The sequence below is a fragment of the Symphalangus syndactylus genome, chromosome 1, assembly GCF_028878055.3.
Source record: "Symphalangus syndactylus isolate Jambi chromosome 1, NHGRI_mSymSyn1-v2.1_pri, whole genome shotgun sequence".
Taxonomy (NCBI): domain Eukaryota; kingdom Metazoa; phylum Chordata; class Mammalia; order Primates; family Hylobatidae; genus Symphalangus; species Symphalangus syndactylus.
Genome location: NC_072423.2, coordinates 99324400 through 99347003, shown reverse-complemented (window position 1 = coordinate 99347003; position 22604 = coordinate 99324400). Strand labels below are relative to the sequence as shown.

General features: G+C 52.7%; 1 protein-coding gene across 2 annotated transcripts in view; it reads left to right on the top strand.

Annotated features, from left to right (window-relative positions):
- The window catches only part of SHANK2 (SH3 and multiple ankyrin repeat domains 2), a 682193-nt gene that overhangs the window by 393120 nt on the left and 266469 nt on the right, over positions 1-22604 (top strand). The window lies entirely within an intron of this gene.

The window sequence follows — 22604 nt, the reverse complement described above, 5'->3', positions numbered from 1 at the left end:
CCTCCAGAAGGACTTGCAGGACTTGATATAGAGTCATGTTCTTGTCTAAGGCTTATAACAGTGCCACAGCTTAGGCGGAGTCTGCAGGCATCCATGGGCACACTGAAGCCCCCTCCCTCTCTCCTGTGAGGGGACACAGCACATTCCCCACCCACTAGGAAAAAAATGCAGCCACATGTGTGAAATATTTCTCCCTAGGGAAGCCTGTCACGTAGGCACCCTCTGCCTGGCACGTGCCACAATTCCTGACTTCTGGAAGGAAAGCTGGGGTTTTGCTTGCATAAACCACAGTGTTGGCTCAACACGCCATGGGAGCTGCTGCCGCAGGGCTGGGTGTCCGGGCCTCTCCATGCAGGGGACATTTCAGCTCCCAGATGCCAGCTAGGGGCCAGCCCTGCAGGCAGGACTTTCTCAAGGCAGCAGCCACGGGCCTGCTATGCTCCCTCTTATCTGCATGGGTTGATATGGTTGTTATCCCTTTTTACAGATAAGGAAACTGAGGCTAGAGAGTGTAAGCCCCTTGCTCAAGGTCAGCCAGCTCGTAAGTGGCAAAGCTGGGATTCAAACCCAGGAGTCCAGCTCCTAACACTGCTGTTAACCCTCCCGCTCCCTGTCTCTCCTGCTCAGGGCAGGGGCTTAGTAGATACTTGCCTGCTAAAGGGATGCATGGAGGAATAAAAATAAGAATAGTCACATTTATTAAGCACTTGTTACCTGCCAGCCTTTGACCGTCACACGGCTCCCCTCCATAATCCTTGCCAAACGTACAATATGGAAACCGCTAGTGCCCCATTTTGCAGATGGGGGCGCAAGGACCTGGGGAAGTGGAGCGGTTGGCCCAGGAGGTTTTGAGCCTGGGTCTGAGCCCAGGGTCTGCTCTATGTGTCCGGCCTCTTTTGTAACATTCTGTGCTGATCTACATAAGACAAGCTACAGATCTGTGTAAAGGTGAGCTTAGAGGACACATTCCCAGAAAGACAAAGCAGCTTACAAAGCGAAATTCCATATGTCAGAATTATGTTCAAGGCTGCGTGGCCACTGAGACGATAGGGGTGTGGGGCTGCCTGGTGCCCCAGAGTGTGCAGCCGAGGCCCTGCCCTCAGCAGCTCCAAGCCTCCCCATCTTCCCCTGCTAGTGGCAGAAAGCAGGGTCCAGCATGCCATGGAACCTGCCTGGACCCCAGAGAGGGCAGCAGGGGTTGTGAGACTAGTTAGAGAGGTAGCCACAACCCCTGCCCACACAGCTTGGGGGAAGGAGTGTGCAGGGGACGGCGGATTCAAATGCCTGTTCCTGGGAGAGAGTGACAAGGACACAGGGTGTGCTCTGTGCCAGGCAGCCTGGGGGCTTCACCTGCTAACCTGGGCTCTTCTCTGGTTCACCTCCTGTCTATCCCCAGGCCCGGCATAGTGGCCAGCCCCCAGGATCAGTGAGTGCTCCTGGAACCCTTATTATCCCTGTTTCAGCAAATGTGCTTCTAAGGTTCAGAGAACCCAGGCCAGCATTGGAGCGTTTTCAGGTAAAGGATCTTTCCCATCAGAGCCTGGACATTCAGGAAGGGAGCATTCCCTGGCTGCAGGGTGGAAGAGAGACCTCCAGCCTGGGGTCTGGAAGGTTCTCTGCCTCGCTCTGGGAATCTGCCTCTGGGGGAGCTGGGGATGTCTCCTGCACCTGCTCGCATGAGGGCTGCAGCTGTCACCCTGAACCCGCTGAGGCCAGTGAGGAAACGAGCTCAGAGCAGCAGGGCCATCTCCGCAGGATCACAGAGGCCCTTGGCCCCAGGACGTCAGCAGGGTCCAGGGCTCCGTGAAGCGGCTAAGTCATAGGCTTGGCTTTCTGCACAGGCACAGCTGCGAGGGCTGGGTATTCAAGAGCTGGGCAACGGAAAGCCATCCTGTACGATAGAAATAAACTTGTATTTCCAAAAATCGGAGGGTGATGCAAAAGTGGCCCTACGATGGCCCCCGTACTAGGAGGCCCCTCTGGAAGCCGCCGCGTTCCGGGAATCTGCGGGCGCAGTGTCTTCCCTCTCGTGGCCTGTCGCTCGCCTGGTAGGAACGGACTCACTGCCTGGCGTCCCTGCTTGTGGCCACTAGATGGCAGCCGCGGGGTGCGGAGCTGAGGGCGGCCTCCAGGAGTGAGTCCCTTCTGCGCGAGAAAGGCCGGTTCCCAGGAGAACCTGCCGGGCCTTGTCCCCAGAATCTCCGCTGTGGTCCCACTGCCACCACTGCAGGCTGGGGCCGGGGCTGGGGACGCGCCTGGAAAGCCACTGACTCTGCCCGGGTGCCCACAGGGCACCAGAGAGGCCAAGAGGTTGGACACTCACAGGACAGGGATGGGATGGGGGGCCTGAGGTGAACCCCTGCACACTCTTTCTGCAGGAAGCCCCTGGAGGGTAGACACCCACAGGAAGAAGGCTGCCTGTGTGCCGGGCGCGGTGGCTCACACCTGTAATCCCAGCGATTTGGGAGGCCAAGGCGGGTGGATCACCTGAGGTCAGGACTTCGAGACCAGCCTGGCCAACATGGTGAAACCCAGTCTCTACTAAAAATACAAAAATTAGCTGAGTGTGGTGGCGGCCACCTGTAATCCCAGCTACTCGGGAGGCCAAGTCAGGAGAATCGCTTGAACCTGGGAAGCAGAGGCTGCAGTGAGCCGTGGTTATGCCACCCTACTCCAGCCTGGGCAACAGAGCGAGACTCCATCTCAGAAAAAAAAAGATTATGAGCAGGGTTTTCATACATGGGAATTGTGCGGGACATTTCAAAGTACTTCTGAGATCTTGCTTTTACACAGTGTTGTTACTTATTATTTTGTAATCATAGCTGTTATTATTGCTGTATTAGTATCTTCTTAGGGACCCAGGTGCCTCCCTGTAATCAATGTCTCTCTGCATCTGGGGCCGTGTTAAATCTAGATATTTGAAACAGCACTTCCCAGCTCTTCGGTTTTGTCAGCATTTCTTGGAAACATGCTGTGTCTAGAAGGTGTTCAGCATTGCCCAGACACCTGGACTTTTCATCCCTGTCCTCCCTCTCCTGCCACTGAGGCCCCACCCTAACTCTTATGGGTCCATGGTATTCAAGTAATGCCAGAGACCATGGGGGCCAGAAAGCTCTTTATTTCCACCTCCTCCCACCGCTGCCTTTGCCAGGCTACTCAGAACCCAAATGTGGAAGGCATGGGCCGCAGGTTCCAGGCTGGGCTCTGCTCGAGCTCACCAGAGGGGCTGTCACCTATGTAGAATTTCCTCAAAGGCTTTTTCTGCACCAGTTGCTATGATTATGTGTTTTTCTTCATTAGTTTGTTTATATGGTAGCTTACATCAATAAATTTTTCAAATATCGAACCAGCCTTGCACTCCCAGGATAAAACACACTTGCTCGTGATTCCCTTTCTACTAATATATGTCTGGATTTGATTTCCTAATATTTTAAGGATCTGTGTCTATGTTCCTGAGGGATATTGGTATATCGTTGTCTTATGCTGTCTTTGTCTGGTTTGTGTATCAGAATAATGCTGCCCTTATAAATTAATTTGGGAAGTGTTCCTTCCACTTCTCTTTTCTGGGAGGAATTGTGTAGAATTGGTGTTGCTGCTTCTTGAAATAATTGGCAAAATTCACCAGTGAAACCATTTGAGTCAAGATGTCTTTTTCAGGTGCTTTTTAAACTACACAATTGCCAGGCATGGTGGCTCACGCCTGTAATCCCAACACTTCGGGAGGCTGAGGTGGGTGGATCACTTGAGGTCAGGAGTTCAAGACCAGCCTGGCCAACATGGTGAAACCCCATCTCTACTAAAAATACAAAAATTAGCCAGGCATGGTGGCGCACACCTGTAATCTTAGCTGCTAAGGAGGCTGAGGCAGGAGACTCACTTGAACCCAGGAAGCAGAAGTTGAAGTGAGCTGAGATTGCGCCACTGCACTACAGCCTGGGTGACAGAGTGAGACTCCATCTCAAAAAAAAAAAAAAAAAAAAACACATACACAGTATCTTTAATAGATGTAAGACAATTTATCTCTTTCTTCCTAGGTGAGTTCTGGAAGTTTGCAACTTTTAGAGAATTAGTTTATTTTACCTAAATTCTCAAATTTATCTTAGACTTGTTCACAGTATTCCCTCATTATCTGTTTAAAGTCGGCCCTGTAGTGATATCATCTCTTTTAGTAATTTGTGTCTTCTCTATTTCTTTGTCAGTCTTACTAAAATTTTATCAATTTTATCGATCTTTTGAAAGAACTACCTTTGAACTTCATTAAGTTTTCTCCTTTCTCCCTGTGCTTTTAGCTTATGGATTGCCGTCCTTATTTTGTTGTTTTCTTCCTTCTCCATGCTTTGAGTTGATTTTGTTCTTTTCCTATTTTTTTGACTCGGGCTGTGGTCTATCTTGGCAAATATTCTATGGACATTGAAAAGAATGTATATTATGCTCGTTATTGTTGAGTACGGTGTTCTTTAAATGTCAATTTGGTCCTTTTGATGGTATTTTTAAGTGTTTATAGCCTTGCTGACTTGTGCTCTATTGTTGATTGCTGAGAGTGTAGGAATTTGGAAATTTTCCAGTATCATCATGTGCCTGTCCATTTTGTTTTTTGTTTTCTTTTTACAGTTCTGTTGGTTTCTGCTTCGTGTTTGTTTTTTGTTGTTTGTTTGTTTTGTTTTGTTTTGAGACAGAATCTCACTCTGTTACCCAGGTTGGAGTGCAGTGGCATGATCTTGGCTCACTGCAACCTCCATCTCCTGGGTTCAAGTGATTCTCCTGCTTCAGCCTCCCAAGTAGCTGGGATTACAGGTACCTGCCACCATGCCCAGCTAATTTTATATTTTTAGTATTGACAGTGTTTCACCATGTTAGCCAGGCTGGTCTCAAACTCCTGACCTCAGGTGATCTGCCTGCCTCGGCCCCACAAGGTACTGGGGTTACAGGCGTGAGCCACTGCACCTGGCCTGCTTCATGTATTTTGAAGTTCCAATGTTAGGTTGTAGGTTTATGCTGGCATTAGGTATTATTATACTGGTTAGGTTATTCACGACTGGCATGTCTTCTTGGTGAATTGATTTTTTTTTATCATTATTCAATGTTCCTATTTATCCCTGGCAATTTTCCTTGCACATGAGACTACTTTGATATTAATATAGCCACTCTGGCTTTCTTCTTATTAGTGTGTGTATATCTTTTTCTATCCCTTTGTTTTTAACCTCCCTATGTTGTTGTATGTAAATTTGAGTCCTTATAGACTGCATGTCATTGGGTAGTTTTCTGAAAGTCCATCTGATTGGGAGGCCAAGGGGCAAGGGATTGCTTGAGGCCAGGAGTTCAAAACCAGCCTGGATAAGAAAGTGAGATCACATCTCTACAAAAAAACAATAAAGAAGTCAAATTTTTAAATAAAAAAATAAAACTCCATCTGGTAATGTATTTTATTTGATGTGTTTAGAGCATTTAAATTTAATGTTACTATTAATGAGTTAGTATTTATGTCTACCATTTTCTTTCTTATTTTCTATTTGTTTCCTTTGCACATTATTGTCTATTTTTCTTTCCCGATAATTTTTGGATTATTATTTCACTTGTTACTTTTCCATTTTAATTTAATTATGGAGGCTTTTAAAAATTTATATAGCTTTTTTTTTATTTAAGCAATTAGTCTGTGATTTCAATACACGTATGTAGCTTTTCACAGTTTACTTAATGCTTTACCACTACAAGCAGAACATGGAAACCTTACCGCTATATAGATCGCTTTATTCTCTCCCTTTTATGGTGTAGCTATCATGGGTATTAAACCCACATATATTGAAAGTACTATCATAAAATATAATAATTTTTACTTCAACCACCATATTTTCAAGAACGTAAGAAGTGAAGTATAGTCTATTAAAAGATATTGACCATTCTGTCTGTACTTCTTGATTCCTGACTTTCAAAGGCTCTCTCTGGTATCATTTCCATTCCATTCCAAGCATTATCTTTGGCATTCCTCTTAAAGTTGACCCGCTGGCCACAAATGTTCTTGGTTTTGCTTCATCTAAAAATGTCTTGATTTAACCTTTATTCCTGAAGGATATTTTCACTGGGTATAGAATCCTGCATTTGCAGTATTTTAAAAATACTGTTCCACTTCCTTCTGACCTCCATGGTTCTGATGAAGAATCTGCAGTAATTCCTATGGTTTTTCTTCTGTATGAAATATGTCATTTTTCTCTAGCTGCTTTCAGTATATATTTTTTCGTTTTTCATCTTCAGCAATTTGATTTTGGCGTGTCTGGGAATGGATTTTTTGAGCTAATCCTGTTTAGGATGCATTGAGCTTCTTGAATCCGTAAGTTTATGTGCTTTTCTCTCTTGTTCAGATTGGATAATTTCTATGGATCTGTCTTCAAGGTCAGTATTTTTTTTCCTCTGTCTTCTACATTCTGCTTTTGACACATCTAGTAATTTTTTTTTCATTTGTATTGTTTCCCTTGAGAGTTGGCATATTTCTAGTTCTTGGTATGCCAAGTAAATGAAACCTGTATCATGGACGTTTGGAATATTTTGTTAAGATACTCTGGGTCTTGTTTAAACCTGATGGAATAGGTTGACTTGAGCACTTGGTTGAGATCAAGCCCCAAATTCCTTTTGTAGAACGTTTGTCAAATGAGCTTCTAAGCCCTTTGCTTGCAATTGAGATCTGTCCCATGTATGCACAAACACTGGCCAAGCTTGGAGATGGTGGTGGTTTTTATTTCTTAGTTCTTTTCTGAATATCATTGGTATGCTGTTTGAGGTCAGATCCACCTGTGCACAACTTGGAGCTGAGCCTAGAAGTTCACGCACCACTTCACATGATCCCTGTTCTGCTCCCTCCTCACTACAGTCTCCCTGACATTTTCCATGTCCATGGAGACCCCTTTATCAGGCTTCTGGATGAAAAACTGGAACCTTAATTTCCCTGCTTTGCCATAAACTTACTGCAAACGGATCTTCATCCATGGTCAAGTGGCAGAAAAAGAGAGAGAGGCCAAAAGCAGTGGGGATTCCTCCACGTGTGTGGACCACAACTCCTCTGGCCAGAAAGAAGGATCCCCCTCCTCCAGGGTTTTAGGTGCCTGCCCAACCTCCACCACCACAGGATTGCTTGAGGCTGTGGGTGGGAGAAAAGGCAATAAAGAATGAAAGGGAAGATCTCTCATGCGCTCTGAACCTTGGGCTCCCTTTTCTTGAAGCTCTTTTTATCCACACTTGTTATACACATGTGGCTTTCAGGCTACCTTTGAGTCCCAGCCAGGTGACACCCCAAGGGAAAAAAATGGGAAACTCACAGCTTCTTTAGTGGTACTTGGAAATCTGCTTTTCTTCTCCAATTTGCCTGCTACTCTTTATTTTTCAGAGTCCATAGATAACAGCATCTGCCCAGGTTTACTAGCTGTGTTAACTAGGGAAACAGAGTGTGGTGTGTGTACTCCATCTTTCCTGGAACTAGAACTACTTGCTGAGCTTCTTGAATCTGTGCATTCGTTTCTTTCATCAAATTTGGGAAGTTTCTGTTTATTATTTCTTAAAATATGTTTTTCTGCCTCGTTCTCTGTGACTCTGATTATCCAATCCTTAGATTTTTTATAATACTGTCCTTTGAAACCCTGACACTGTCTATTTTTTTTTTCAGTCTTTTTTTCTTTCTTCTTCAGATTAGACAAATGTCATTGATTTGTCAAGTTCCCTGAGTCTTGTCTTTGTCACTTTTATCTTACTAACGCTGTCCATTGGATTGTTTCAGATATTGTGTTTTTCAACTTTAACATTTTCGTTTGGTTCCTTTTTATGAAAATGTTCACCACATTTACCTTTCCTTGTTGAAATAGTTACAATAGTGGTATTAAGGTCATTGCCTCCTAGTTCCAGCATCTGCGTCATCTCAAGCCTGCTATGTCTTGTCTTTTCTCTTCAGAATGGGTCATATTTTCCCAGGAATTTTGGATTGTTTGCTTGATATTGTGAGTATTATGTTGTGTTGATTGTGGGTTCTGTTATATTCCTCTGGAGAATGTTTATGATTTGTTTGAGCTGACAGCTACTATGATTAGACTCAAACTGGAAGCTCCATCTTGCCTTCAGTGGTTAAAGTCTCAGATCACTCATTTAAGCTTTTGCTCCACTCCTTCATGCCTGTCCTACACATGCGTGCTTCGGGGTCAGCCTGGGACTTTTGCAGTTGCACACTCAGAACTGGGGACTCCCTTCCTCTGGCTCTTCTCCCTCCAGGGCTCTCCTCTCACTCCCCAGTTCCCCTACAGTTGCCTGCACTTCTTTGCCTGAATCCTTCAGCCTGAAAGATGGCAGCTGTCCTGGGGTTTCAGTCACCTGTGCCACATGGTTGTTTGTCTGCAGCAGTTCCTCAGGACAAAGCCCCCATAAAATGCAAACTAACACCTGAGCCCATCTGACTGTTCTTATTTACTCTTCAGAACCCTCAGGTCGCTGTGTGTGTGTGATGGGAGGATTCGTTATTGTTTCTGTTGTGCAGTGTTCTGATTGCTGTCGTTGTTCTGCAGCCTCCTAAGGGCAGCACTCTCCAGTGCTGGCTTTTAATTTGAAACTTTTCCAAGAGCTTTCCTCTGCTTCACTGTTAAGCAGCGGGGCTGGTGGGGGCAGGGGGTCGCCGGCTTATTCTGCACTAGTGGTCTTCACATTCACGGTCACTCCATCTGTGTAGGTATGAGCATTTCACATGGAGATGCAGACGGTTGTGTTGTAAACAATGCCCTTCTTCTAGTTTGGCTGCACTTTAACAGTTAGAAGGAATTATTGGTGGTGGGTATACTGACAGTTTCTAATATCTATGAATTTTATTTCCTGGCAATATAGGAGTGGCATTAGAAAATATTTGTTTTAAAGGTGGACTGTTGGATCTGAGGTCATTAGGAGCTGATGGGTTAGATGCTGATGAGGCCCCCTTTGGGCACTGGCCCTCCCTAATTCTAGGGAGTGTGTCTTCCTGCCCTCCTGCCAGCAGTCCCTCCAGGGAGCACCAGGCATTAGCCAGGCACCCACCATGGTTGTGGGGGTGGGCAGGGAACGGTCCCTTTCTCTGGTTAGTGGATGTTCACCCTTGACTTGCTCACTCTTGCCAAAAGACCTTGTGCCCCGGGGATTCCATCCATGGGGATCTGCGGCACTGGTGGCTTTCAGAACAGCAGTGTCTCTTAGTGACTTGTGTCTGGGCAAGGCCACTTCAGTGCGAGGTTTGTCTGTGGTGGGTATCCTGGGAGCAGCTCAGAGTTCCTGGGAACAGGAAGAGCCTCCAGGCAGCGTGGTGCAGTGGGCTGAGAAATGAACTGGGAGCCAAGACTCAAGTTCCTTCTCTGCTGTGTGACCTCGGGCAAGTCATGTGACTCTTTAGTTTTCCTGACTAGGAAATGTACAGGGTGGACAAGATAACCCCAGTTTCAGCTCCACTGTTCCATATAGCAGTGCAGTCTCCTGCCTCCTTCCCTCTCCTCTTTTTTCCTCCAACATTTATTATCGTCCATGTATACACACACACATTCACATATGTGCACATACATGTAGGCACACACAAACACTGCACATACATGCACCGTGCAGCATGCATGCACACGTGGACACATACATGCACACAACATGCATATGTACCATGCATGCACACATGGACACTCACAAACATGCACACTGCACATACATGTACCATGTGGCATACATCCACACACATGCCTATTCACATATATGCACACTATACATACGTGCAGCATGCATGCACACACACATACATACCCATGTGCACACACACGCTGTTGTCTCTGCTACTCAGCATGGAATTGGGGCCTGGGGATATGGAGGGAGGGCCAGGTCAGCCCCACCCAAACAGTGCTATCTCCAGCGCAAGCCCAGTGGCCACCAGCAGTGCCAGGTCTAAAGGCTGCCCTGGAAACAGGCTTCCAAATCCCAACACTGGTCTGTAAGCCAATCTTCAGTTACTCCGCTGTCCTGCCAGGATGTGACAAGGAAACCCGGCCCCCATGGCTCCTGGCCTGGGTTGATTAGGAGCCCGAGAACGTCAGGCCATGAAAGGATTTTTCCACCAGCAGAAAACAGGACTGTGTTCTGTGGGTAGCCAGCTGGTAACTGCCCGGGTCCCTCCCATCCCTGCCGCCCAGGGCTCCTGCTCTCTGGAGAGCAGGGCAGTGCTAAGCACAGCACCGAGACCCATCTCCCCTCCTGCCGCCTCCCTGTGCACTTGCTGCAAGCTCTGCCACTGGTTTCCACTTCAGGGTGGTGTACCCCACCCAGCCCTTTAGTCTCCTACCTCTGTGAACCCAAGAGGAGTCTCACCACCTCGGGCTTGTCTCCATGCAGCCCAGTCCTCCGTCACTTGTGGGGACCATGGATGAGCCAGGGGAAGAGACTGAGCAGGGAGTGCAGGGGTGGAGGGAGGGGAGTGCAGGGGTGGAGGGAGGGGAGTGTAGGCGTGGAGGGAGGGGAGTGCAGGTGTGGAGGGAGGGGAGTGCAGGGGTAGGGGGGTGCAGGGGTGGAGGGAGGGGAGTGCAGGGGTAGGGGGTGCAGGGGTGAAGGGGAGTACAGCGGTGGAGGGAAGCACACGGGGCACCCCTCATCCCCAGGGGCAGTGGCAGAGAAATCTGGAGAGCCCAGACCTGAGGCTGGGATGGGAAGGGTGGGGCAGAGCCCTTCCCCCAGTGTGGGGGCAGCGGAGCATAGAGGAGCTGAGGTGGGAGGTCGTGTGACGTGCCTGGGGACACAGAAGAGTCACCCAAGGCCACCTGCAAGTGCTGATGACCAAGGGGGAGCAACAAGATGGAGGGCAGGGACCAGACCCAGAGGCTCCCATCCGCCCCTCCTAGGGGTGACCCTGAAAGCAGCAGGGAGACAGGGGCTGTGAGCACGGGGCACCCTGCATCCCCCACCCTGGAGGGAGGCCCAGCCTTCCCCGTCCTGGAGAGGCGGGAGAGTGTGGTGGGAGAGACTGCTTCTGTGCTGCAAGTGTGGCTGGGCACGCTACCCAGCCCTGGGCTCTGCCCCCAGATCTGCCGGGTGAGTACACAGCCTCCTGGACTGTGTCAGAGTCACCTTTGAAGCCTGGGTGTGAGATTCTGACCCAGCAGGTCCTCAGCCCTGTCTCGGGTCAGCACCTGTGTGATTTTTCCCTTCAGTAACTCCCGTGAAAGCCCCCAGGCCCCGGGTTGGCTGGAGGATGGAGGAGGGTGCAGCACACATGTGCTCAGCTGCTTTCTTTTCCGTAAACGCACCCAAATGGTTTCACATCCAAGACCTTTTTTGAAAACTGTGAAGGACATGAATGAAGGAATAATGCTCGCTCAAGGTCTCAGGTGTGGCGGATCAGGGCACGAGGCCACCTTTTGAGCCTTAGTTGCATTTGCATCCTCAGCAGTGTGTTTCCTACCAAGGCTCTGCACCTTCCGAGGCGGCGGGTGACCCAGGGACAGCTCAGGTCAGGCAGGGAGTGGGACAGCTCACAGAAGTAGGAGGCAGACCCTGGGCCAGGTGGGGGCCGGGCCAGGTGGGGGCCGGGCCAGCTCCAAGCAGCTCTACGCATCCAAGCTTACTCTACAGGAGACCCACGTTCCCAGGAGAGGATTGGGGCCCTCTGAGTTCCAGGCTAACCACAGGCCAGGCCAGCACAGGGCAGGACACTCCAAGGGTAGCCACCACAGTGGCACGACCACTGAGCGGGACAGGACAGAGCCAAGGGACACAGCCAAGACTGTGCTTTCAAGGCAGCAGGAGGAGGGGACGGAGGCCCGGAGGTTTGTTTTGAGGGACTGTGAGCCCCAGGCCTGAGACACAGGTGTTTCAACCCAGAGAGAGTGATAGATAAGAGATGTGGGTACCCAGGGCTGGCATGGAAATATGTGGAGACCACCCGACCGAGAGCAAGCAGAGGCTGGGTGTCACGAGCTTGCTCTGGCAACAGAGCCAGTCCCTGCCACTTACATGAGGCAGAGGCTCAAAGGCAGGCAGTGAGGGAAACGCTTTATAGCAGAGAAAGGGAGGGCTCACTAGCACTGGGGCCTTCTAAGTCATTGGTTGGGGGAGCAGATTTGGCTCTCTCTGGTTGACGCTGAGTTGGAGGTCAGGTAAAAATTGGGGTGAAAATGATAATCCTTGATGAGGAGGTCCTGGCCGCTTGGGGCAGCTTTTTGCGGAGAGGTTTGCTTGGCTTCCTGGCGCTGCCACAGGAGTTGGGTCGGGGCGCTGGTGTCCCCCATGGTGTCTGTCCTCTTGTGCCTTCACTCTCACGTCACAGCTGCAGGGCGCAGCTGCCATTGCCCGGGCTGTGGGAAGTGGCTACCTGGACTCAAGCCTTGGTAGGGAGCAAGACAGTGCTTATCGCTCAAGAGGTGGCCTGTGTGCTTGACCAAGCTCAGGCCTTGCAGGGACACAGCCAAAGGGCCCCTCAGGTGCCTGAGGTGGGGTGTGGCCCAGCCGGGGCTCCCACAGCCCAGGGCTATTGGCCCCAAGAAACTTTGGCTGGCTCTGCGATGTCCTAGTGCTTGGAGGAACGCTGGCACTTCGGTCCCCAGCCATCACAATTCCACCACCACGGTCACTGCTGCAGGGGCACAGCCAGGTGGGCAGCGGGAGCATGGAGAGATGCCAGGACCACTGGAGCCGCTGTGGGCTGCCCTAGAGGGACTTGGAAAGGAGCAAGGAGGAGGGAGGAAGCTGTCCGCCCTCTTCCAGCCTTCTGGCCTCATTCGTTCCTCCCTAGGCAGATCCTAGCAGGAACCCCCCAGGGAGCCGGGGGCATAGCCTGCCAGGCCCCGCAGCAGGCTCACATTGCAGAGCGCAGAGAGGGTGCTCAGAGGTGGGGAAGGAGGGCCCGGCAGGGTTCCCCACGTGGGTCTCAGTGACGCTTGCGGCAGGGTATGACCAGCCTCTACTGCAGTCATGGAAAGGCCTCCCTGTGATCTGATCGCCCAACCCCACTTGGGAGCCCATGAGGGCAGGAGCTTCCTGGGGGAGGCCAGAGACCCACCCTGGGCCTTGGGCTAAAGCCTCGGCCATGGGGGTGGTGACTCACCAGGTGCGTGAACGTGGCCTTGGGGCCCTGTGTGTTCCTGGTTCCTCCACTTTCCTCCCCTTGGGTAGGAGACGGGCCTGCAGCCACACATTGGTGGCAGCTCAGGGTGGCTGCTGCACGAAGTGTGGCCCGGGATGCCCAGCTGGAGTTAGATCCGGAGGGAAGGCTGAGGCCAGGTGTGGGGCTGAGGGCTTGGGCCCAGGAGCAGCTGAGACTCTGCAGGCAGAAGGAGGTGCAGCGGACGGGGTCTTAGGAAGAGGACCCCGAGGGTTTGACAGGGCCTCACGGAGCCACAAAGAGTCATCTGCGGGTGTCGCAGCGGCCCGGTAGGAAAGGAGGGAAGGAGACCTGAGGGAGAAAGACGTTTTGGAGCCTGAATCCACAGGAATTGGTGGGCAGGGAATGTAGGAGCTGGGCAGAGTTCACCAGGATCTGAGGATCCCACCTGGAGGAGGGAGAAGGTGAGGGGAACATGGAACAACTTCCCCGGGGGGCTCTCTTGGCCCCTCTGTGTAGGGTAACTGCTGTCGTCGCCTTATAGAGAAGCTTCTCTGTAGCTGTGTGCTTATCCCAAAGCATCCGGTGTGTGTACAGTAAATGTTGATGAATAAAGTCCCAGTAGGAATCACGTCTCCTTCTGAGTCAGGTCAGGCTGCTGTAACAAAAATCCTCTAGACTGTGTGGCTCAAACAACAGGAGTGTTTCTCAGCCTTCTGGTGGCTGGAAAGTCCTTTATGGTCTGCAAACAGCAGCCTTCATGCCATGTGCTGGCATTGGGGGGCGAGGGGTACTGGTGTCTATCCTCACAAAGACATCACCGAGCCCATCCTCATGACCTCCTCCAACCCTAATCACCTCCCAAAGCCCCCACCTCCAGACACCCTCACACCAGGGATTCAGGCCCCAATATATGAACTGGGGGGGGCGCACAGAGACGTGCAGCTCGAGCGCTGCCCCTGGCATCCGGCAGCTCTGGCTCCTGCAGCTCCTGCATTCCTGGCTGTGCTGTTATCCATCATTCTGCGGGTTTCCCCTCCAGCCCCCGCCCTGTGTCTTTGTGTCCCCACCGCTCAGCACCGACAGATGCACGCTGGCCCTCGGGCGCCTCCCCTCTCCGAGGTTCTGATCCCCTCTCAGGTCCCACCAGCACTGCAGCCACATGGTGTGTTCAGCAAAATATGCACAAAGCTTCTGAAGAATTCCAGATGCCAGACGTCCAAGGACGCCAGGCCAGGAGCCGGCTCATCAAATATGTGCAAGGCGTCAGAGGCGTGAATTTTCTACTTCCAGCCCAAGGCAAACTTTCTTTCCATTTCCTTTATCAGTGCTGGTCACACCTGTGCAGGGAGACTCCAGCCCCTGCCCCCAGCAGGGAGTGGCCGTGCATGCGCTCCAGGCCGCCCCCTTGCCTCTTATCTCTGGCAGCCAGTGAGCCACGCTGCCCAGTGGGGTGGCTGTGCATAGAGAGCTCTGAATCCGCATCCTTTTGAGCCTAAACAGATTAGTGCTGACATTAATTCCTCGTCCTGGGCCTGCCTCTCTGTCATTCGGGGAAGTGCTGGATTATGGGATGGCAGAGCCGGGTGGGGGGTGGCGTGAACCGGACTGTGACTGTGGATCTGGAGTTAAATATGTGATGACTGCTTAGGATTCCCCGCCCCTCTCAGTGCTTGGCCTGGGTAGTTATAGTAAGAGAAACCTGCCAAGAATTGTCCTGGACCTAGGCAGAGAACTAATATGCCTAGCTTTTGAAAAAGCATTCCAAACTTCTACTTTGTGCAGTGGCTTGAGGGGCAGGCCCTTTTCCTTCACCCTGTGGGTTCAGGAGCACTCGGTAGAAACCAAGAGACAATAGGGTCTGGAGAGCTGTGACTTCCCAGGGCGGGCAACAGTCCGCCTGGGTTTTGAAGGATGAGTAGGAGATTGCCAGCAGGAGGAGGAGGAAGGGGCTTTGCTTCATAGAGGACTGCAAGCTGTCTGCTTCCCTGGCCCATGAGGTCACAGGGGATGTGGGCTTAGGGACAGGGCAGTGGCCTCCAGGGGTTGGAAGCTGTCAGAATGTGGAGTTTCCTAAGTGTACAACCCGTGTATCTAATGTTTTGTCTTGTCAGTGGTTTTCATTACTCCATTTTACAGATGAGGAGATGGGGACTCGGAAGAGACCAGTCCTGGAGCTGAGGCAGCAGGGGAACCGGGTGGGGATCTGGAATTCTGGACACTGACTCTTTCCTTAATGCTTCTCAGGGTCCACCAGCATGGGGGCTGCTTCCTGTGGGACTGCTGGGGGCAGCAGAAGGAATCCTGGATCTGGAGTTAAATATGTCTTCTATTCCTTACTCCTTGCCAGTTGTGGCTTCTTAGAAAAGTAGGATGGTCGCTTATGGACGTGTGATGACTGCTTAATGAGAAAACAGAGGCAGCCTGTGTGGCCAACACATAGTAGGTTTTCTGTTAGTTTCCTTCCTTCTCTGAGGAGGTAAGCATCAACCACTTAAGTTACGGTGAGGCATAGGGTGCAGAGGAGGCTGGAAACCTGGCAGGGGACATGCCAGGGGCCTGGGGAGGACACAGAGGGTACGCAGGCAGCTGTGAACAATAAGTAAGCAGTACCTCTAAGAAAGTGGGGGAAGGTACCTGGTAGGTACTCAATGAGGTACAGACAGATATGTGGGGTGGATGGGTGGGCAGATGGATGGGTGACTATGCAATGCCTCTGGGAAGCTAAGTGGGTCTGAAGGTAGGAGAAGATACCTGTTGGTGCTCAGTGAACAGTGAATGAATGTATGGGTGGGATGGATGGATGGATGGATGGATGGATGGATGGATGGATGGATGGATAGATAGATGGGTAGTTGGATGCATGGATGGATGGATAGTTGGATGCATGGATGGATGGATGATTGGATGGATGGATGGATGATTGGATGGATGGATGATTGGATGGATGGACGCATGGTTAAATGCATGAATGTTTGGATAGATGGGTGGTTGAATGAATGGATGGATGGATGGATGGGTAGGTGACACCTCTGAGAATTTGAGGGAGTTCAAAAGTGGGAGAAGGTATATCAGGTAGGTGCTTAATGAGCAATAGCTCAGTTTATGAGATGGATGATTGGATGGATGGATAGACAGATGGGATGAGCGGAAATTTAATGGATGAACAGTTAAGCAAGAGGTAACACAGATAACCTCATCCCCGCTACCTTGCTGCCCATCAAATCAGTCTCAGTCATAGTTTGTCCCCTTGATCAACACACATGGGCACCACCTGGCCAGGGGCTGCAGGTGCTCAGGATGTTCCCTCAGTGAGGGACTCTGCCCTTTCCCATCTGCCGGATAGGACCAGACTGGCCTTGGACATCCAGAACTGCCTCTGGGGAGAGGCTGGCTCCAAGGACTGGCTCCCTCCATCCACTGCTACCAGGCTGTGCCAGCTGACGCTTCTTCTGGCTGCTCTGCTGTGGGAGTGCTGCAGCTCCCAATTAAACTGCTTAAGTGACAAAAGACCCCGGGTAATCGTGTGATTAAAAATAAACTTGGGCTGGCTGATTCTGCTTGCTGGGGCCTATCAAACCGGGCAGGGGGTGAGGGGGAGGAACAGGAAGACTTCAGTCCCAGTTCCTCTGACACATCACCCCAGGGGATGAGGGTGCTTCAGCTACTCCCTGTTTACAACTGAGGAGTAGCTTTTATGGGAGACCCAGAAAAGACTGTGGAAGCTTCAGGAATTCAGGGTGGAGGGTGGGCGGTCCCAGCCTAGGGGAATCTCAGGCCACAGAGACACGGAGCAGAGGTGGGGATAAACGGGCTGGCATTTATTTGTCAAGCTCATACAGTGTTTCTATCCCCAGAGGGAGCCCTTCTCGTGGGTAGTCACGAGAACCCATTGCAGACAACCTTTATGGTTTTCATTCATACCAATGTGGGCTGCAGGGGAAGAGAAGCCCTTTCAGTCCTTTATTCAGCACCTCCTGTGTCCAGTGAGCACCTGCTGTGTGGCCGGCACTGTCTGTCCTAGGTGCTGTGGACGGAGCTATGAGTAATCCCAAAATTCCTGCCCCGCTGGGCCCCTGGTCTGGGTCGTGTGGCTGTCCCAGGTCTCCTGATGGTGAAGGAGCCGAGCTGGCATTCTGTGCCCTACCTGTGTGCCACCAAACGCCAGGATTCGGGATCATTATCCTCTGCGGCGGCTCCAGCTTGTCTTCACGTGGCCATCCTCCGTGGGTGCCTCCCTGGTGCCTCGTGTATCTGGCTCTCCTTGTCTTACAAGGACACTGTCATGCTGGACGAGGGCCCATCACAGGACCTCATTTTAACTTAAATACCTCTTTAAAGACCTTACCTCCAAATGCAGTCACATTCTGAGGAGCAAGGGTTAGGCTTTCAGCGTATGAATTTGGAGGGACTCCGTTCAGCCCAACACAGCCTCCCTGCGGCCCAGCTGACCCTAGCTGGTGGTGGGACCCTGGACCCACCTCACCAGGCTCAGACTCTGAAACCAGAACGAGACAAATCACAAGATCTGGCAGAGCCCAGCAGCCACGGGTCGTGATCCAGGTGTTCCCCGACAAGGCCCAGGCGCACACGCCCTCCCCACGTGGGCACAGGCAGACCTCAGGGGCAAGAGGAGAGGAGGGGGCAGCCTGGGCATCAAGGCTGGGGTCTGTGCCTGGCTCACTGCAGCAGCTTCCCCACATGATTGTCTTCACTGTCCACCTCCTGGCCTCCTCCCTTCTGTGGGGAGGTGGAGACGGGTGGAGATGGGAGACGCCCCATGTCTGCGTCTGGGTTTTGTGTGCCCCCAAAGATCACATGCCGCATCCCCACCATCAGGACCTCCGGCTGAGGTTCAGTTGGTGGCTGGTGGGTCAGGCTCCTGATGGGGCTCAGCCACGCCACCTGCCTAACTCACTGGCCACGAGATAAAGTGGGGTGTGTCCTGCCTCCAGACAATGGGGCCAGGTGGTGGGATACGCAGCATCTTGGCTGGAGAAACTCACCAGCCCTGCTCACTGAATCCAGAGGGGTGTCTGAACACCACAGGTCCTTCCGTCGGGCCACGGACCCCCTCCCTGCATGGGAAAGTTGAGTCCAGTGACCCTGCTGTCTTTCTCCATGGGCCAGATCTCTATTCAAGGGGGGCAGCAGAACCCTCTGGGGCCTGGGCAGGCTGATGGCAGTGCGTGGACATGGCTGGAGGCCACGAGGTGATTTGCTTACTGCTTTTGTTGTAAACTACCGCTTCCCTCCAAAGAGGCGGGCGGCTTCCGGCAAGGTAGGCATTCTGGCTAGTCGGCTCTGTTGTCAGGGGACACAGGCTGGAGATGGGTCAGGACTGATGGGGGTTATAAGAACGAGTATGGTGGCTACTGCAGAAAGACAGGATGAGGGGTCCAGCAGCTGGCTGTGCTTCCATTGGTTCCTTGGGTAGCTGAAACAGTGGATAAGTTTGGGCCTAAACAGACCAGAACACCATGGGGCAGCTTTGTAGATTCCAGGAGCTTCCCTGCGGCGGGCCCTGGGAATGCACTTGCTCCCCGCGCACGAGGAGCGGTGAAGGCGGCCTCTTCCTGTGCAGCCTCAGCCACGGTACCGCACGGAGGCTTGGGCATCCAGCTTGTGACCTGCAAACAAGCACAACGCCCCGCAGGGCTGTGGCGCAGCCTCCACGGAGTGTTTATGGTTGGGGTTGGTGCACAGAAGACACAGGGAAGCGCCTTTCCCTGCACGTTGTTGATGGGTGTCCGGCCTTCTGCCAGGCCACACGCGGTTTCCTCTGAAGCTTCGGTTCTTGTAAGGCTTGAGCATCTACCAGGTCTCTTAGCAGTTTTGAAACTCGTGGCATTGCTGCCAAGCCCCTCCTGGAACGTGTGCTGATTCTCTTGTGCGATGCATGGTGGCTTTGCTCTCAGGACAGATTTTGGGGCTTTCGGCCAACCATGCGATATGTGAGGGAGCTCTTGCCACCGTCTTGCGGGCTTTGTCACCGTGCAGCCAGCCGGTGCAGTAGCTGCCGAGCCCGGCACCCGGCTCCTGGCATCATGAGGCCTGGGCCCAGATTCTGGTGTGACGCCCACGTCTCCGCAGCTCACCGTAGGGCACCTTCACACTTGTCATTGTCACACATGTTCACCCTGGAACCTTATTAGCAAATATACTTAGTGTTTTTTCATTTAAGTGCCAGCTCTTGCAAATGACGGGCCTCCTTGCCATCTGTGTGCAGGGAAAACCGGCCCCAAGAAGCATTCATTCTGGAATCATTTGTCCTCAAAATGTTTGCGATGTACGGGCCTGTGGGAGGAGCACCACCCTCGCCTTCCAGATGGGGCTGAGGCTGCAGCCCTGCCCTGGGCTGGCCGTCCTATACTGGCTGCCCACTGGGGCCTGGGCTGCCCTCTCTAGAGGGTCAGGGAGCATGGAAACCTTTTCAGACGGTCTCCTGGAGAGAAATGGGGGGTATCATGCGGGTTTGGACTCAGTGTGATGGAGGTGGCCAGGGATGTCTGGAGCGAGATGCATGCAGGGCTGGGGAACTCAGCCAGAGTCTCATTCAGCCACCTGTGCCTGGCACATGTTTCTGGGCAGATCCCAAAGAAGGCCAGGCCACCTGGGGGCTGGCGTGTCCCAGGTGCAGAGGGCACAGAGCTGAGCCTGGGACCCTGATGGGTGAGGATCATTTTCAGAGCCGTTGGGGCTGCCACCTCACAGGAAGCTGGCAGGCAGATCAGGCAGGTGAACGCATCTTCCTTGAACTTGTTTCTATTTTAACATTGAAATGGGAGGATGCGCCACATGGCTGGGAAATAATAGTGAATGCAGCTGCACCCAGAAGCCGGTCCCCCACCCCTTTGTCCCCACTTTGGCCACAGGTGAAGGAGAGTAGGGACAGGTTCCCCAGGCCCCTGGGAACACACATGGTACAAGAAATTCACACAGAAACTGAGATTCTAGAGGCCACATTTCAGAACCCCCAGGTTCTCACAAAGAAGAGGCTGAATTCCATTCCTATCTCACGTTCAGTCCCTGGCCCTGACCACATCTTGGCAAACTGTGTGGTTCTGGAGAAGCCACTTAACCCCAAGGGAGATGGTGCTGTCCTTTGCTTCATCCCTGGGATCTGAAGGGTGTGAGGGTGGGGTGGGGGTTGTGTTGGGGTGCGTGGCAGGGAGCTGCCATGGAATGAAGCTGTGTGCCTCTCCTGAGGACCACAAACTGGGTGGCTCAGAACAGCGGAGAATGGATTATCTCAGTTCAGGAGTCCAGAAGTCCAATATCACGGTGGCAGCAGGACCGTGCTCCCTCCACAGTTGCTAGCGGAGGGTCCTTACTGCCTCGTCCACCTCCTGGTGGCTCCAGGCGTTCATCGGCTGTGGCCATATTGCCCTGTCTCTGCCTCTGTCCTCCCGTGGCCTTCTCCTCTGTGTCTGCGTCTTCTCTTCTGTCTCTTAGAACACTTATCATTGGATTTAAGGCACTCCTGGGAAATCCAGCATGATCTCCTCACCCAGGATCCTTAATCACACCTACAAGGAGCTGTTTTCCAAATCAGGTCACACTCGCGGGTGTCGGGGGCTAGGGTACAGTCACATCTTTTGGGGACCAGCACTCACCCCGCCCGCAGTTACATCCTCACAACTAGAGAGGGGCACGCTGTAACTATTTGCTGAATGAGTGAGTGAGCTCTGAAACGAGCCGTTGGCCACCAGGAGGCCACGCATGGCCTGAATGTGAACACAGGTGTGTGTGGTTTCGGAGCTCAGCCAGGGGCCTTGACTGGCTCCTCTGCCACTGGGCTTGGCTGGGTTCTTGTTCCCGAGCCTCAGACCTGGGTCAGGCTTGGGTCTAGTTTGCCCATCCTTGGCTGCTCTAGTGGCTGTGGAGGAAGGCAATGGCCTGGGTCAGGAAAACATGGCGAGTGGCAGGATCTGAGGTCACATCATAAGGAGCGTGTACCCAGGGCAAGGGAGGTGAATGGAGCTTGTGGAGGTGAGCGGCTAGGGTGGTGATGGGGGTAGAGTTTGGAGAGCATGACCATGCGGCCACCTGCCTGAAGGATGGACACGCTGAAGAGAGAGCTCCAAGAACCTCAAGTTGGGCCAGTGCATGGTGCTCTGGGGAGGTGGACTTGGGGGCCAGTGAGCACTGGGAGAAGGAATACTCGGCCTCCCCCTTCCCTCCCTCTGCACATTTTTTTTTTTTTTTTTGAGAGAGAGTCTCACCCTGGCACCCAGGCTGGAATGCAATGGCGCAATCTCAGCTTACTGCAACCTCCACCTCCTAGGTTCAAGCGATTCTTCTGCCTTAGCCTCCCAAGTAGCTGGGATTACAGGCACCCGCCACCACGCCCGGCTATTTCTTGTATCTTTAATACAGATGGGGTTTCACCATGTTGGCCAGGCTGGCCTCGAACTCTTGACCTAGTGATCTGCCTGTCTCAGCGTCCCAAAGTGCTGGGATTGCAGGCATAAGCCACCACACCCAGCCCTCTGCACATTTTCTATCATGCTGGGTGAGGCTGGCTTGTAGGACCCCAGGAAGCCTCCACAGGTGTGGCTTCCTCTCTGGAGTTCCCTGCACATCCCTCTTCCCCGAGGAAGGATCTCCTGGGAAGCCAGGCCTTCCCAAGACCCTGCCTCGTTGCCCAGCTTCGCCTGGGACACTTGCAGAACACTCACAAGGTGCGCCCCTGTCCTCAGTCCCTGCCGCCTCTCTCAGGGAAGATAGTCCCTTGAACACAGGGCAGTGGGTTCCCTGACAGATTGGGCAGAGTCCCGAAAACCTGCCCACCCTGGAGGTGGCCATGGCCTCGCCCACCTTCCCACACTGACCCCGCGATGGAGGGGTCCCCTTCGCCCTTGAGCCCAGACACAGGACTGGCCTCTCACAGAGCACAGATGTGCTACAGCCGCCGAGGCCTGGGCCCGCTCGTCTCCAGGGCAACCCAGAATCCCCCTTGTACTGCTTAAAATATCCTGCCATTCCCAGCTTCATGGGCCTTGTACTCCGTTCTTGGCAGAATTTCTCTTTCCTTCCCAAGCCTGGGGGAGGGTGGTGGCAGGAGGGCCATCCCCAAGGGTCCTCATCACTCAGGTGGTCACTGGGTAGGTCCTGGGGGCCAGCAGCCATCCCTGTGGCTGTGTAACACTGGCTGGTCCCCAGGCCACCCCTCAGCACCCTTCGATCTCGAGGACACCCCTTGGCCTCCAGGGCACAGGCCATGGGGCCCCGGCTGAAAGCCTGGGCCAGGGCAGCCTCTGGCTGGGAAGAGAGTTGGTGTCGGCCCGGGGGCCCTGGCTGGGCCTGTGTCCTCCCCACCCCACCCCTTGGTCCTCACCCACTGGATCCTTTGAAGCACACAGCAGGAGGGCTGTGTGTCCACTGGGCTCCTGGGCTCTGCCTGTGGTTAGTGAAGCCTGGCTGAATTTTGCCAGCCCAGCCACAGGCACCCTGAGCTGGCAGCGTTGAGCGTGTGGACTGGGTATGAGAGCCAGGCGGCCCACTGGCGCCCTCACGCTCGTCATGAAATGCGCCTCACCTT